Source organism: Cuculus canorus, chromosome 21 (assembly GCF_017976375.1).
Source record: "Cuculus canorus isolate bCucCan1 chromosome 21, bCucCan1.pri, whole genome shotgun sequence".
NCBI classification, from domain to species: Eukaryota; Metazoa; Chordata; class Aves; order Cuculiformes; family Cuculidae; genus Cuculus; species Cuculus canorus.
Window position 1 is genome coordinate 234,027 of NC_071421.1, and position 16,210 is coordinate 250,236.

Sequence of the window (16,210 nt, forward strand, 5' to 3'; positions counted from 1 at the left end):
AATGAGGTCTGAGGGAAAGGCTCTTTAGCGGAAGACGGGAAAGCTACCACGACTGCTTATCTGTCAGTTGAATTACAGGTAATATGTTTGTATATGCACAGCAGTTTACTCCTGTGCACTGGTTCTACAAAAGAAATGGGTTGTGCTAGACCAGGGGCCAGACAATTGATCCTTTCCGAAAAGTAATCTGTATTGGGACATGTAGTAAAGATTTGTAGCTATCAAAGATTCTAGCTGTGTCTTTGAATAGATGCTATTTCTAGCCGCTGTTCTCAATTATTTATTTTTGATGCTCAGAGGTAAATAAACATATACAAAGGCACAAGCGTAAAACTCCCAGCTGCACCTTGCATTGACAACTGTTATAAAACTGCCACCTTCGTCTGTGTGGAGGCACAGAGCTGTGAACAGGAAGGCTGGTAGATGTTAGCTTTATGTGGCACTTAATTTGGACCTTAAAAGCTGTTACTTTACAGCTTTTGTGGCTCAAACTCCAGCATCTTGCAGGTATTATTAATCCAGCAATATTCTATGAGTTTGGCACTTATTTCCATCAGGCTATTGCTAAAGATAACATTCAAAATGATTATATTTAAGATTTGGGAACCTAATGTTAACCAGTATACGGAAACGACCTCTGTTCTAGATCATGGTCACCCACACATATGTATGGTTCTCTTGAAAAGGTTTACAAGTAGATGCTGTTTTGATATGTTGATTGAATCCAAGAAAAATAAAATCACATGTAGAGTTTGCAAGGAAGACACAACTCAATTTTTAGATTAAACTGCACATGCTGGGCTTTGGGTGATGTTTTTTGCAGTCCAAGTAGCCCAGCCTGGTTTTGGTAGCTAGGAAATAGCTGTTGTGGCTGTGATGTTGAGTTTCTGACTTGCATTTGTCAGGCAGCTGTAATTTTGAACATTTCTCTTGTTCAAGTATCTCAAGTATCAAGTATCTCAGTGGAACATCATTTCTGATGGAAGCTTATTATATCCTTTCTGTAGGCTCATGTTTCTGCCTGTTCATATTAGAAAAACCTTTTCTGACTTCTTTCTCCCCCCCAAATATTTTCTTTCCTGGCAATGACTTAGTGTCTTGGAGAGAAAAATGGTGTTTTTTCTGCCTCTTTGGCTTTATGTTGAACTTGTTTAAAAATAAACCCTTTTTTTTTTTTTTTTTTTGGTAACTCATTTTTGTACTTTAAAGGATGTACTTTAAAGGAAACGGCTGGTTGAAGATATCCCTGAAATCTATGGCGCTTAAAGCTCTTGGAATTTTTGCCTATGTCCAAAAGCAGGGTCCTTGAGATCTTTCTGAATCCCCGTAGATGAAGGATGGATATCCTCTTCAGGAAAGATTAGAAGGATAATCATAGATTTTCTGAAACAGAAGATGGGTGTCCAGTATGAGATATGTGAATAAAACTCCAGAGCATAACCTTTTAGGTTTACTTGCTTTTCTGTGACAGAAAATGTGGCCCTCAGACAGGAGAATGAAGATGGGGTGGTGGTGGTGGTGGTGAGGGAAGCTGTGCTCCGCTTAGCAAAAGCAACACCCTTTCCTAAAAGAAAATCCAAGTTTTGCCTTATCACATAGGTGTCAACAGCCTGCCTTAATATGTTGGTAGTTGTTCAAAGGTGCAAGAATTTCTTCATGCATTAGGATGCCGCTGCACCCTGGCTCTTTCACTCACCCCTCTTCCCAGCTGGTTCTGTTATATATACACACAGGTATGAATGTACACGGATGTATTTATATATTTATGGGTGTATATATGTGTAGATGTGTGTATTTATGTCTACACTCTATGCAAATTTAGCAAAGAATACACTTATCCCTTGATGTCTGAAAAATGCTGTTGTGTTTACCAATACATAACGGGTCTGTTAGCAGTTTTTGTGTAAAATGGTACCAGATTTTAGGAACCCAGAGATGCCAGTGGTGTGGATCCTTATGTGTGCAGGTGTTGGCGTTGGATGCGGTGGCAGAGGAGCTGACTCTAGAGGGCACTCCAAATCCAGGGAGTGGGCTCCTTCCCCTTCTTTCTCAAGCAAAGGTGATGTTTTGCTGAGGAAGAGCAATAAAAGTGTCTGTGCAACCCTTCTGTCCTCCTCCCCAAGCACCTGGCCTCTTAGTAGATTGGAAACGGGAATATTGGTTTGGCCTGGAGACTTGCTCTGGAAGATGCATCTTAATTATTGAGCTTGGGGGAATGATTCCTTCAGAAGGCTTCGAAAACGCTGTGAGCTCCAACATCTTGCCTGTCGTTTTCATCCTGACTTAAATAATTTGGATGTTTGAAGTATGTTTTCAGGCCTCTATAGAGTATAAATAAAAAGATGAATGGTTCAAATGTGATGGCGTTTTCTTCCTTTCTGGGACAAGAGGTAAAATACTGCATTTTTGCCTCGATATACTCAAAGCAATGTCTTCACCATCTGTGATTTTTAATATTCCTTTCTAGCTGCTAGTAATAACCGATAATATAACATGTAATAATGTACACATTCCAAATTGGTATTTCACATAAGGATTTTCTCCCTGTTGTTTTTAACTCTCCCTGTACAATTTTTTCCCTACATTTACTTAGTCTTGTGATGCTTTCCCAAACTCCCTGGTTAGAGCTTGTAAAGCTCCAAAGCCCTGCTGGTTTGTAGCTGCTTAGTGTTGGGCTGCAACATAAGGTGTCTGTTCAAATTTGTCTTTGCTCTGTGGCAAGAATGATGCATTTCTTTTACAGTTTAAAGCCTTGTCTTGACTCCTTGGAGTCCGTGGTCATTGTGGTACATGCAAAATTAGGGAATACGATTGCTTGGGCTCACTTGTCTTGTTGCACTTGAATATATTTCGCCTTTTTCCCCTGGAAAAGTATAACTCAAATATACAATCAGGTAAGATTATACGAATGTCATAATTTTTACCTCTGACTTGAGCTGTTATGAGGACAGTAATTGTTTCAGCCTGATGGAGGTTAAAACTTGTCTCCCATGTCAGTTATTAAGTGCTGGAGTAGTTGCAGGCTGTGGAATAAAATGTTTGATTTACAGTGCATCTCTGAAAGGCTATAATGCAAGAACTGTATAGATCTGTTTGGTATGAAAGCTTCATTTAAGAGGAGAAGAAGCTGCAGCCTACTAGACTGTTTCTGGTTTCTATTTAAGCAGGCTGCAGCCCAATGTGGTGATTTGTGTGGCATAATGATGGTAATTCAGTGCTGGAAGATGAGCTGTCTGTAATTTCAAGCCTTTCTCAGTGTTACAGCTCCTTATCAGCATAGTTAACAGAAGCTGAACTGTCTGTAACACATGGAGTTTTCCTCCTTTCCCAAGTTAAAGGTTAAAGTTATTACAAGTGTGTCTGTTAGCTTTTGTTGGCATTGAAGGGTTCTTTGGACACTCACACGTTATTGCTGTGGACATATTTTTCTACTTAACGCAGTGAGCAGTTGTTTAATTGGAAAAGCTGTTACTTCTCTTGATCCTGACTATAGTAAAAATCAATGTCTTCTCTGCAGTCTGAACTAATAGGAATCAAACTCATTGAAGGGTGAAAATGGTTTAATCAACAGAGAGCAGTCTTAAAAGTTATTTAAAAAAAAACTCCAACCAAACTAACCTCCTCCACCCAGACTCTAAAACTAATGAGCAAAATGCGGTGTGTCCTACCGTAAGTTGAATTAATGGAGGGGAGGTGCTAGAAGGTTTAATCTGAAATGGATATAGAGATATTGGGAGCTATTTGATTTCAAAGTCATTCCTTTTAAACACCCCTGCCTGTATCTATCTTCAGCCTTTGGATGAACTGTCAAAAATGGAGTCTAATGATGGGTTTCTTTGTAGTGGAAGCCATGAAAGGCTTTCTGTCTATTCATTCCACGAATAGAACCTAACAGGATTGTCAGGCTTGTTCTTGACCTCATTTGTCCAGTGAGATCCATTTATTTAAAATAGATCTGTCACTTGTCTGGTTATCGTGATCTAAAGGTGTAGCTTCCATTGAGAAAGAAGTAGCAAGGGGAATGACAATGGCATAGAATCATAGAATAGTTTGGGTTGGAAGGGAACTTAAAGCCCATCCAATTCCAACCCCCCCCTGCCATGGGCAGGGACACCTCCCACTGGATCAGGCTGCCCAAGGCTCCATGCAGCCTGGCCCTGAACACCTCCAGGGGTGGGGCAGCCACAACTTCCCTGGGCAACCTGTTCCAGGGCCTCACCACCCTCATAGTGAAGAAATTCCTCATGTCCAATCTAAATCTGCCCCTCTCCAGTTTATACCCATTCTCCCTCCTCCTATTACGACAAGTGCTTGTGAACAGTCCCTCCCCAGCTTTCTTGTAGCCCCTTCAGGTACTGGAAGGTCGCTCTGAGGTCTCCTCGGGGCCTTCTCTTGTCCAGGCTGAACAACCCCACCTCTCTCAGCCTGTCCTTGTACGGTAGGTGCTCCAGCCCTCGGATCATCTTTGTAGCCTCTTCTGGACCTGTTCCAACAGCTCCATCTCCTTCTTATGTTGCTGATTCCAGACCTGGACACAATCCTCCAGATGAGGTCTCACCAGAGAGGAATAGAGGGGCAGAATCCCCTCCCTCCTTTTTGGCATCCCTTGGATGCAGCCCAGGACATGGTTGGTTTCTGGGCTGTGAGCGCACATTGCTGGCTCGTATCGAGCTTCTCATCAACCAGCCCCCCAAGTCCTTCTCTGCAGGGCTGCTCTCAATTTATTTGTTGCCTTTTATTATTATTATTCGTATTTTGTTTCCTTTTCCTTTGGAAAAATGCAGGTGGTGGTGGGGTTGGGACTGATGGCTTGAGACCCTGTAAATTGGGTAAGGGAATAAGCAGTCATTGCTTATGTGTCTGTAAGGGGAGGCTATGGACATACTTTATGTTGGTTCCTTGAAACTGCATTCATTGTTAATATTTAACCACTTTTAGCAGCTGTGCTTTACAAATGAGCCTGAACGTTCAGGCTGTGATTCTACTTAGTGAACTTTCCAGTTCCCACTCTTCTCTAAATTTGTAGTAGATTCTTTTTTTCTCTTTATTCACTCCTGACAATTGCCTGCTTAATATGTGGCATCCTCATGGAAGTTAGACATTGGCAGTGTGACCTTTCTGTCTGCATAGGGGGAGGGTACAGGTTCTTGCTTTCTCTGTGTGGTTTCGTGAAGCTGGAGCTACAAGTGCATGTGCTGGAGTAGACGCGTGAATTGAAAAGTTTCATTCTGAAACTTGACAACTGGAGGCCCTAAACAGGAGCAAAGTGGATAAGCCTGTGTTCTGTGACTGCTTATTGAGAACTGTGTTCAAGTGTAACCTTTAAATTATGTTTTCATCTCTTGATATACCACCCTTGGCATCTTCAGACCCTAAAAAGCTAAGAAGCGGATTTTATTTCATGAAGAATTGCCTGCTGAGCTTTAATAAAAGTCTCATTAATGGACTGTTAATGAACTTGTGAGGTGCCCATGTATCATGTTTTCTAATAAAACACTAGCACGAAGATTCAGCAGTTCCCGTCGGTCACCTCGTCAGAGCCTAGATGTGTTTAACAGAGAAGGAGATAACAGCTCATCAACCAAATAATGCCTTTAAGGTTCTGTGCACCACATGTCTTGTGTTTCTCTGGAGTTTCGTGCACTTTATACACTGGCTTTGTTGTTGTTTAGTTCATGTTGTGATTAATGAATTGTGTCGTTAGCTGGAGTGAGAACCAAACATATTCCAGAACTTCCTTTGAGGCTGTTTCACTTTGTGCATTGTGGGTTTTTCTTCCTGCTTTCAGTGCTGTTGTCAGCACTTGACGGGGGGAAACCCAGAGGCTTAAAACTTGCAGTCACAAGTCTCTGCGTGGTGTCTCTGGCTCACTGGAATTTGCAGTGCTGGTGGGTTTTATGCTGTTTCTTTTAGGAGCCTGGCACTAGGTGGCACACCACAGCTGGGCCATGGCACCTGGTTAGAAAATGCTCACTGATGGCTCTCCAGCACTTTTTGTTGAGGGAAGTTTCCATGCAGTGGCTTTAAAGCTGTTTGTTACATTGAAAACTTGCCTCACAGCCTTGGAAACTCATGCATTTGTCCAGGGAAGCTTGCTTTTCATGTAAAATTAATGTAGAACCTGTAAGTATTCTCTTAAATGAATATTTGTTTTATGAAATTGTCCCTGTATGTGTGTTTCAGGTCTTGATTTGCAATATGCAGGGAGCTGGTTTCAACAAAGATGTGGTGTCTGGAACATGATTTAGGGTGAGAGGGTATGCTGCTCTGATGTTTTACGGTTTTCTGCAAGTACTTCTCTTGTGAAACCTCATCTAGAGTACTGTGTCCTGTTCTGGAATCTTCAACATAAGAAGGATATGGAGCTGTTGGAATGGATCCAGAGAAGGCTACAAGGACGATCTGAGGGCTGGAGCACCTACTGTACGAGGACAGGCTGGGAAAATTGGGCTTGTTCAGCCTGGAGAAGAGAAGGCTCCGAGGAGACCTTAGAGCAACCTTCCAGTACCTGAAGGGGCTACAAGAAAGCTGGGGAGGGACTGTTCACAAACTCTTGTTGTGCTAGGATGAGGGAGAACGGGTATAAACTGGAGAGGGCAGATTTAGACTAGACATAAGGAGGAATTTCTTCACTGTGAGGGTGGTGAGGCCCTGGAACAGGTTGCCCAGGGAAGTTGTGACTGCCCCATCCCTGGAGGCGTTCAAGGCCAGGTTGGATGGGGCTTGGGCAGCCTGATCCAGTGGGAGGTGACCTGAATGGTCCCTTGAGGTCCCTTGAGGTCCCTTGCAACCCAAATTGTTCTATGATTCTGTGATTCTTCTTTAAAGAAATGACGTAGATGGATCTCCCAAATCCTTATTGCTGTGTTGCCTTCACATTATTTGATTGCTTAGTTAGGTTAGCAATTACGTGTTTTGTGGTTTTCTGTTTGGTTTGTTTGGTCTGTGTAGATTTCTGTGGTTTGTCTCTGTATTACAAGAAAACTAAATAGAAGAGCTGGGATGCCTCTTACATTAAATTCTCTTTCTGAAAACCATTGAAGGAGCAGTGTTTGGGAAAAACTCGTGTGTAGCCTTGCTGAAAACACTAAGTTAATTTGTGTGTTTCTGTAGTAGCTCGATTACAAATGAAATCAAGGTGAACATACTTAACACCGGTGCGTCTTCTCCTTCAGAATTCTGGTGGAATTTCAGAGTTGGAATGCGGTCACATGAATGGGATTTTTAAGCCCTTAGTGTGACTTTGTTATTTTGTGTCATATGATGTCAAAACAATGCACGTTTTCCTAAGTAGCACAGAACTGATTTATGTTAAAATACACAGCAGGATCCATTTTCTTTTTTGAGTGTTCAATAATCTGATGTAAATCATGCTTAACTGATGCCGCCTCTTCATCTGCAGTGAGGGAAATACTGCGAGATGAATTTTCAAAGGCCTTTTTGACTGTTAATTGGTTGATATTGGCTATCAAAAATCTGCTGCTTCCTCTTAGTTCACTTCAAGCTTCTTTGTAGGTGGTTGAAGACCGCTGTGTGAAACAGATTCCTACATCAGAAAATCCCCATCTGTTAGATGAACAAATCAAAATAAAGCGAGTCTAGCAAAATGTATACATAATTTGTGTGATTTAAGGGAGGTTGTGTTGCACTCAGGGAGATACAGTTTGGAATTTATCTCTTCCTCGAGTCTTCTGAGGTGTAAAGAGACCTTTTTCTGAAGGATAAAAGCTGGTTTCTAAAGGCTGTAGCATGGCCAGGACACACACATGTCTAACACTAGGTTGCAGTTCTTCCCTTGGTATTTGTTTTTTAAGGCTCTTCAGAACTGGATTCGCGTGCGAAGGGATCAGGTTTTGACATTAAAACACTAATTCTTCCTATGAGATGGAAGCTGTCTTACTTGCTTACTCTTAGGGAGGAAACTGGAGAAGAGGAATAATCAAAGAACCTCCATATTTCTTGTTTTTAGGTGTTCTGAAGGAATAAACTAAGAACCTTCATATGATGATCTGAGGGCTGGAGCACCTACCGTACAAGGACAGGCTGAGAGAGGTGGGGTTGTTCAGCCTGGACAAGAGAAGGCTCCGAGGAGATCTTATAGTGACCTTCCAGTACCTGAAGAAGCTACAAGAAAGCTGGGGAGGGACTGTTCACAAGGGCTTGTGGTGATAGGACGAGGGGCAATGGGTATAAACTGGAGAGGGGCAGATTTAGACTAGACATAAGGAGGAATTTCTTCACTATGAGGGTGGTGAGGCCCTGGCCCAGGTTGCCCAGAGAAGTTGTGGCTACCCTATCCCTGGAGGTGTTCGAGGCCACGTTGGATGGGACTTGGGCAGCCTGATCCAGTGGGAGATGTCCCTGCCCATGGCAGGGGGTTGGAACTGGATGGCCTTTGACTTCCCTTCCAACCTGAACTGTTATATGATTCTAGAAGAGAAGGCTCAGAAGAGATCTTATAGTGACCTTCCAGTACCTGAAGGGGCCTGCAGGAAAGCTGGAGAGGGGCTATTCATAAAGGCTTGTGGGGATAGGACATGGGGGAACGGGTATAAACTGGAGGCGGTCAGATTTAGACTAGGCATTAGGAAGAATTTCTTCGCTATGAGAGTGGTGAGACACTGGAACAGGTTGCCCAGAGCAGTGGTGGCTGCGCCATCCCTGGAGGTGTTTAAGGCCAGGTTGGATGGGGCCTTGAGCAGCCTGATTTAGTGGGATGTCCCTGCCCATGGCAAGGGGATTGGAACTAGATGATCTGTGAGGTTCCTTCCAACCATAACTATTCTATGATTCTATATTATTCCATGTTTTGAGAGGTTCTGGAGGGCTGTGATGGAGCAATGCCTGTATTGAAGTCATACCTCAGGTACCTTCTCCCATGGTTTTGGGAGTTGGAGGGTTTCTTCCCCGTGTAACAGAGTCCTGTGGTTTCAGACTATTAACATTTTTTTTTTTAAGATTATAGTAGACACTTCCTGTTTTTAGGGCTTATCTCCCTGTCTGGAGGGAAAGATTATTATAGGTATGGTCACATCCTGTGGTTATTGTCACTTAAAAAAAAAGTCTATTGAATTTTCTAAAGCCTTTGAATGTGCAAGTGATTACAACACTAAAAACCTGTGAGCTGTAGTTACATCTCCACTGTGATTTCAATAAAACGCCATAAATCCACTGCAAATTTTACATAACTGTTAGTTTAACTTCTGCTGTACTTGGTGTCTTGAGAAAAATCTCTTGGTAAAGAATCTATCTTCTTCTGGAAGGAAGACTGTAAAGGAAGCATTTGGCAGTTATTTCCTTTAGCTTGTGAGTATGAGCATGCTTTATATTATAACAATTTAAACACACCACAGGCTGTTCATAAAGGTACTAAATTTTCCGTTCCCAAAGTCACTTTTAGTTGAAACTGGAGGGAGGAGCAGGCAGACTTCCATTGTTTTACAGCTGCTTTGATGGAGTTGAAAAAGATGCATTTGCTTGCTTTTTCCTTCCCTCCTTTTGGCTTTGCTACCTCCCCCTTTCCCCCTGTACATCTCACTACTTAAAAGTTTATTTTGTTAGCTTTTTAATACTTAACTGTGAACAATAACTTCTTGTTATTTATTTTTGTTTGTTTAATCTGTTTATTATTTTTTCAGGTTTGAAAATATTGCTTTTAAATATGAACATTTTCTTGACAAATATTTGAATTGTTTTTCTTGCTTTGTTTAACACTAAACCTTCTAAAATAAATCTTGTGTGTCACTTTGTAGTTAAATTCAAGAACCTGCTGAACCGGGTGGTGTCTTGCCATAAGTACCACAAAATCTGGCAGACACAACTGGATTTGGGTTTAATACTTTTGGCTTACAATGTATTATTCTGTAATTTGGAGCTTCCCAGGGTAGGGATTTTCTACAAAAAAGCTTTTGAATTCGAGTACTGGTCCCTACAGAGAAGAGGAAACAAACCAGGGGAGAGATTGGAAAAAAATAGTTATTTTTGTGATTAGCAGACTGTTTTTGCTTGAATGTCTCACTTGGTTTGTTTAGCTTTTGGGAGAGGAAAGCTGTAGCTGAGTTTCACGTTCCACATCTCCCTTCTTGTTCCGCGGTAGCTTGGTCACAATCTCCCAGCTGAGTTGATTATGCTTCATACTTAAGCACATTAAAAAAGCTTTTATTTTAAACATCTTGCTGAGTTGCTGCATTCCTCAAGTTGTCCACCTTGTTTGTTTTCTTTTTCCCCACTTTTCCCTTCCCAAAGAAAGCATCCTGTTGGTCTGGTGGAATGTTGTCTTTTTTGAGGTACCTTAGAGCATGGTCGTTGTATGAAAGTTATTAAGTTTTAGCTGTAAGTGGAAAATGGTGTGGCCCCTTCCCTACCTTTTGTTGGTTTTTCCTTAGGCTTTGTGTTAGGCACGCTGCAGACCAATTTCTGGGCGTTATGTAGCTGGTGGAATTGAGTCTTGAGTGTTTGGAGGGGGAAGAACAGTGAGAAGGGGATAGTTTGACTCTACTGTGAATGCTCACTTAATTGTGTGGGAACTGGAGATCGAGCTCCTAGTAGGCTTGGCTGTATCTCTTCGGTTTCAGTGGGTTTTTGTTCTTTTGGGTTTGTTTTTCCCCTCGACTCATGCTAAGCCAGCCCTTCCTTTGTAAAATCCAGAGGTTGCACATGTTAGCATGTGGATTGTCTTAGCCTTCACAGCTCCCTGAGGGAGCGAGTCTTGTTTTTTCTTCCCTGCTGTGACAGAAATGCTGCCTGCATTCAAGATGCCGCATAAAAATAACTAGACTTCTTCCAAAGTCATGTGGAATAGAGTGCGAGACTTAATGTCCTTGAAGTCTCTATCCCCGTCTTTAGCTGAGTGATGCATTGCCTGGACCAATAACTTTTTGGCTGTGTCACGGGTTCTGTATGGTCTGAGGTGGAATCTGAGGGAACTTACGGTTTTACCTAGTAACAAGCAGCTGTATTAACAGAGTGAGCACTACCAGAGTGTGGGGATTGGCATTTGTTTAGCTTTTTTTTCCTTTGGAGGATTTTTATTTGCTTTTGTGAATTGCTCTTGAGACTTGTGCCTCTTGTTGGGTAGAGTTGGCCCGAAGGTGTTAACTTACTGAGATGTAAAGGAGTTGGTGACAGTTGATGGTGACAGTTAGAACAAGGGTGGTGCCTGGGGCTCTGGGGCTCAAGGGCGGTTAAAATGAAGTTGGAGTTCCTCAGGCTTTTCTGTACTTGGTAGGGTCCTCCTTTCCCGGAACATCGGTGTGGTGTAAGATTTTAATCGTCGGACTTGCAGTGTGACTGGAGGTCTTCTGAAATATGAACCTGAACACCGTGTAAGTACAGAAAAGGAGGTTTAGTTCTTGAACCATAAAATACGCAATAGTGTTAGTAGTTTGGTTTAGCAGGTTCTAGGTTAGATGCTTCGTTTCTAGAGGCTTGGGGGGGAAAAAACCCTCACCCCAAACAAAGATGAACAACCAAACCTACCAAAACCAACCAGGCAAAATCTAAGCCAATGAAAAAAGTCAAACTTCTGAAGGTTCATGGTCTGCAAATGGTACAGGTACCATTTGGGGATTTGAGAGGGGTAAGGAAATGGTTGATCCAAATTTTAGCAGTTGTACACTATATTAAAATAACTCTTTGTGTGCTGCCTTTTAAGAGCTGCTGCCTACCGTACATGCAGGCGTGGTGGGTTGGAAGTGGACAAGACTGTGTTTAACTGTGTACAGCATTTACAGTCTCCTTAGGCAGGCTTGGATTACTGAATGAAATGGCCTTTTGATTATGTTGAAGCAATAATAACATTTCACTGAATTTCCTCTTCGAGATTACATTTTAATAGTGTGGAAAAGCACCCTCATATAACCATGGAGTGAGCTGTAGCTCCATCAGGGCTGTGGCAAGAGGCTGCTTAAAACTCAGTGTGTGTTTCCTGTTGTGTATTCCCATGTGCTTACAGATCCACGAGTGTGGACAAGACTTTTCCTGCTTCAAGCAGGTTTGAAGAAATTTGTGTGTAGACAGTGGTAACGGTCTTGTCAGGAGCTGAGGATCATTAATTCTCAGCTGTGTTTATAGTAATAGAACAGGGCATGATTTGCAGAGGAAGAAAAGGTCACCTCTAACCTGACCAAAGGTTTCGTGTTTGGAATAGATAGAGCCTGGATGCTTTGATGTGGAATTGAGAACAAACAGAAGCAGGTAGCAAATAGTGCTCCTGTTCTGAGCAGTTCAGAGGTGACCTTTCATGCTGCTAGCCCAGCCTGCTTTTCCTCTCCTCTGCTGAAGAGTCTGCAGTTGACCATTGGCCTCAGGAATTTTCTATCTCCTTTTCAGCTCAAACTGCCTCTACTTCAGGCTTTTTGTTTATCACTGTTGTTTTGGCTGGGAATATATGCACTGACAGTGAAAGGGTAACTTGTGATGAGGACTGGAATTAACTGACACACCAGAAAAAAGTGTTGTGGCAATATTAAGCTGTTAGCTTGTTCTCTGTGAACCTACTCCCTTCCTCTTCCCCCTACCCAATGCCAAATCCAAAGGGAGAGCTTGGTTTACGTGAAGCTCTGAAAACAGCGTTAAGTCCCCTTTTAGAAATAGGTTCAGCTTAGCGGGGGTTTAATATGTTGGACTTGTTGCTTGCCTAAGCTGGGAAGCAGTGTTATATTTTAGAAAACACTTGTCATGGTCATATCTCCGTGTGGTGTTAGAAATAAGTTGAAGGCTTCTTTTTGTACGTTTTGTGCAAGCCTGAACGTTTTAACAGAAGTTAACTGGATGGGTTACCTGCATGACTTCAGAGTGTGTGAGACAGCTTTGTCTTGGATGTCTCTTAAAAAAGAAGTTAATTTACCTGTTTAATCTGTATAACCTCATTAAGCCTGTTTACAGTTTGTTTGTGTTTCAAGTGTATACATATCTGGTAGACCTGAAATTGCTCCTTCGAAGTAGTTTTTCTAGTGGATGAGGTGTTTAAGTGTATTCTCTGCCTAATTTTGTCAGAAGGAGTGGAGAACGCTGCTGATCAATAGATCTGCTGTGGCAGGCGGCTGGAACTGGGTGGGCTTTTAAGGTCTCTTCCAACCCAAGCCATTCTGTGAGTGTATGACCTTGTGGCTTGGAGGGAATATATTTCTATTTAGTATTCCTCAAATTTGTATGCCTGTATTTAATATTCCTCAAACACGGTAGGGCTCTTGTGTGAGTTATGAATTATTCGTATTTGTTATGAGTAGTATGTCTAGAAAGCGGCACATTTTGCAGCCCTTTGAAGCTCTGCTGTCTGTCACTTCTCAGTGCTCAATCTTTCATAAGCTCAAGTGCTTAGGTGCGGTGTACAAAGTGCTACAGCATTCTAGGAAGGGCTGAGAAAGGAAACCCACGAGTTAGCGAGTGCTTTCCAGTCCTTGGTATGGAGGGAAGGTGCAACGGGGTGTGTACACGCCTTTAAGCCGTGGCAGGAGTTGCCAACAGCAAGTCAAAGCCTTATTTTTTCAGATTTCCAGCTTCTGTTGTTTATTATCACAACCTTAATTTTTTTTTCAAGTAGGTGTTCTATTTAATTATCGTGTTTATAATAAATATCAGCTCACTTGGCTGTGTGCTGGGGCCTGTGGCATGTGGAGTGCTGTGCTGTAACTGCATCCCTTGTCTCAGTTCATTATCTGTTAATGGTACTTGACATGACTGGGTCTTTTTTTTTTTTCCTTGATAAATGGAGGCTGCCAGGAAAAACAGGCTGGATTTTCTATGTGGTGGAACCGAGTTTTGTTTCATTGTGTAACAGCAGATTGCTAATGCACGCTGGACCAAGCGCAGCCACACATCGTGTGAGGTCTCTTAGTACTGTCAGGCAGTGCATCTCTGCTCTGGATCTCATTCTCTGCGATATATTTGGCCCTTGTAGAGAGATACCTTTTGCTTGAGTGGTCTTTATGGGCTTGGTGTATGTGTAATTCGCCTCCTACCCCCTTTTCTGACATGCGTGCTTTTAGAGGAGACACTTAAAGAAATGCTGTTGTCAGTGTATAATGCTGTGACTGGCAAAGGTCTGTTTGATGGCCAGGAAGAGGTTTTCATCTTTTATAATCCATTTCCAAAAGAAAAGATAAAAAGTCCCTATTGCAGAACGGAGCTTGAGGCTGTACTCTGTGCATGTTTTTTATTTGTGTCTGTGGAACAGGGGCAGAACTCTGTGTCTCATAGGAAAGCCAATTAGTGAAAGTTCAGTTGTTTCTGATGTCAGTTACAATGCTGTAGCTGCTCTGTTCATTCATGGATCTCCAATATGCTGTATAAAACCAGATGGGACTCGAGATGATTTCACTGCCATCTACCACATTGTTGGATTCTGTGGTTGGTTTGCCTTGGCTTTGCAAGACACTGTCTGAAATTGAAGACCACTTTCAATCTTGCTGTTTTTGAACTGCTGGATGCTGTGCTCTGTGCTGTTTGGACGAATCTAATCCTCGAGGGATACAAAAAATTCTACACATACACTTTGTTTTTAATTTGAGTGTATTTTCCCAATACTGACTTCTAGGATTCATGGAACAAGCTGGCTGTGTCATGTCCTAAAGGAATAAGGTGATTTTGAACAAATACCATCAAAGCGGCGAAGGGGGGGGGGGGGGGGAGAGGGATGTGTGCGGGGGGGGGGGGGTGGGGGGGGTGGGTGGGGTGGGGTGTGGGTTTTCAAATAAATGGAACTTGGCCTGAATGAACTTAGTGCTGGGAAGCTCTTCTAGAAGTTATTGGAAGTAAGTGGTGATTTCAATACATACTTGAGCAGTAAGTTCCTTTCCATGATTTGCCAGGTGTCAGGCACATTCGATTAGAGAATTGAAGTGAGGATGAAGCCAATGCAGTCGCTTTGTACTGTATTTGAGGATTGAATTTCAGCTCGGGCAGGTTTGGAGTGATCTCACAGCTACTCAGTTCCAAAGCTTGTTTTGAACCAGTTTTTTTTTTTCAAGGGATTGGCTCCAGGTCAGTTGTACAATGAACATCACGGGAGTGGAGCTTGTGCTGCTTACTGTCTTCAATTTGTATTGATCACAGCAGTCTGGCAGTGTGGCAAGGGCATTGGAATCAATCAGCTGCTTCAGCTGTGTTAGTGTTTTTTGGTAGCTATTTCTAGGGACTAGAGAATGAATTTTGAAGTTGGTCCTTTGTCTCCTGAAGGACTCATGTGCTGTGATATGAAACAAGGGAGAAGAGAATGCTCTGGGGAGACCTTATAGTGACCTCCCAGTACCTGAAAGGGCTACAAGAAAGCTGGGGAGGGGCTGTTTACAAAGGCCTGTAGTGGTAGGACTGGGGGCAATGGTTATGAACTGGAGAGGGGCAGATTTAGACTGGACATAAGGAGGAATTTCTTCACCATGAGAGTGGTGAGGCACTGGCCCAGGTTGCCCAGAGCAGTGGGGGCTGCCCCATCCCTGGAGGGGTTCCAGGCCAGGTTGGATGGGGCTTGGAGCCCCTGATCCAGTGGGAGGTGTCCCTGCCCATGGCAGGGGGCTTGGAACTGGGTGGGCTTTGAGGTCGCTTCCAACCCAAACCATTCTATGATTCTATGAAATATCTATGGATAAATAGAGAGGAAAATATAAAACAATTCATAACTAACAGCATCTGAAAGGAATAAGCTGGCAGACTTGAGCGTGTTGCTGTAATTAACTGGGTTGGTAACCTTGATTATTATTCTTTTAATTTTTATTTTTAAGCTTGGCATTGTAAAACCAGCTCTGGGAAGGTGAACTCCCTTTATTTCATAGGTAAAATACCACGGCATGGCTAGGAAATGGATTTGCTTGGCAGGGAGATGTCTCTTGCCCTCGGGTAATGGATTACATAGATGACTTGGTTTGCATTTTATTCTGCAAGGGAAATAGCAGAGCTTTGCTCTGAAATGCAGCCGGTTTCAGCTCACAGCTGAAAGGTCAGGGTGGCAGTGTTCAAGAAATGGTGACATTCCGTCAAGTTCCAGGTTTGCATGAAGACACATGGTAAGAGATAAATATTCATTATTTAAAAAAAAAATTGCCAATTAAATACAATTAAAGGGAAGATGTTTTGTTGAGCAGATGGGTCTGTTTCTGCTGGGGGGAAGGGAGGAAGAGGGGGTAAGAAGGATTTGAAACAAAATGGTTTGCTAATTGTGTACCCTGCGACAGCGTCCGTGTGGCTTGGTGGGACACGGGACAGGCGTGCCTTT

At 42.7% G+C, this 16,210-nt stretch overlaps 1 protein-coding gene across 3 annotated transcripts in view; it reads left to right on the forward strand.

The window, feature by feature from the left end:
• Positions 1-16,210, forward strand: part of RERE (arginine-glutamic acid dipeptide repeats) — a 232,565-nt gene that overhangs the window by 37,675 nt on the left and 178,680 nt on the right. The window lies entirely within an intron of this gene.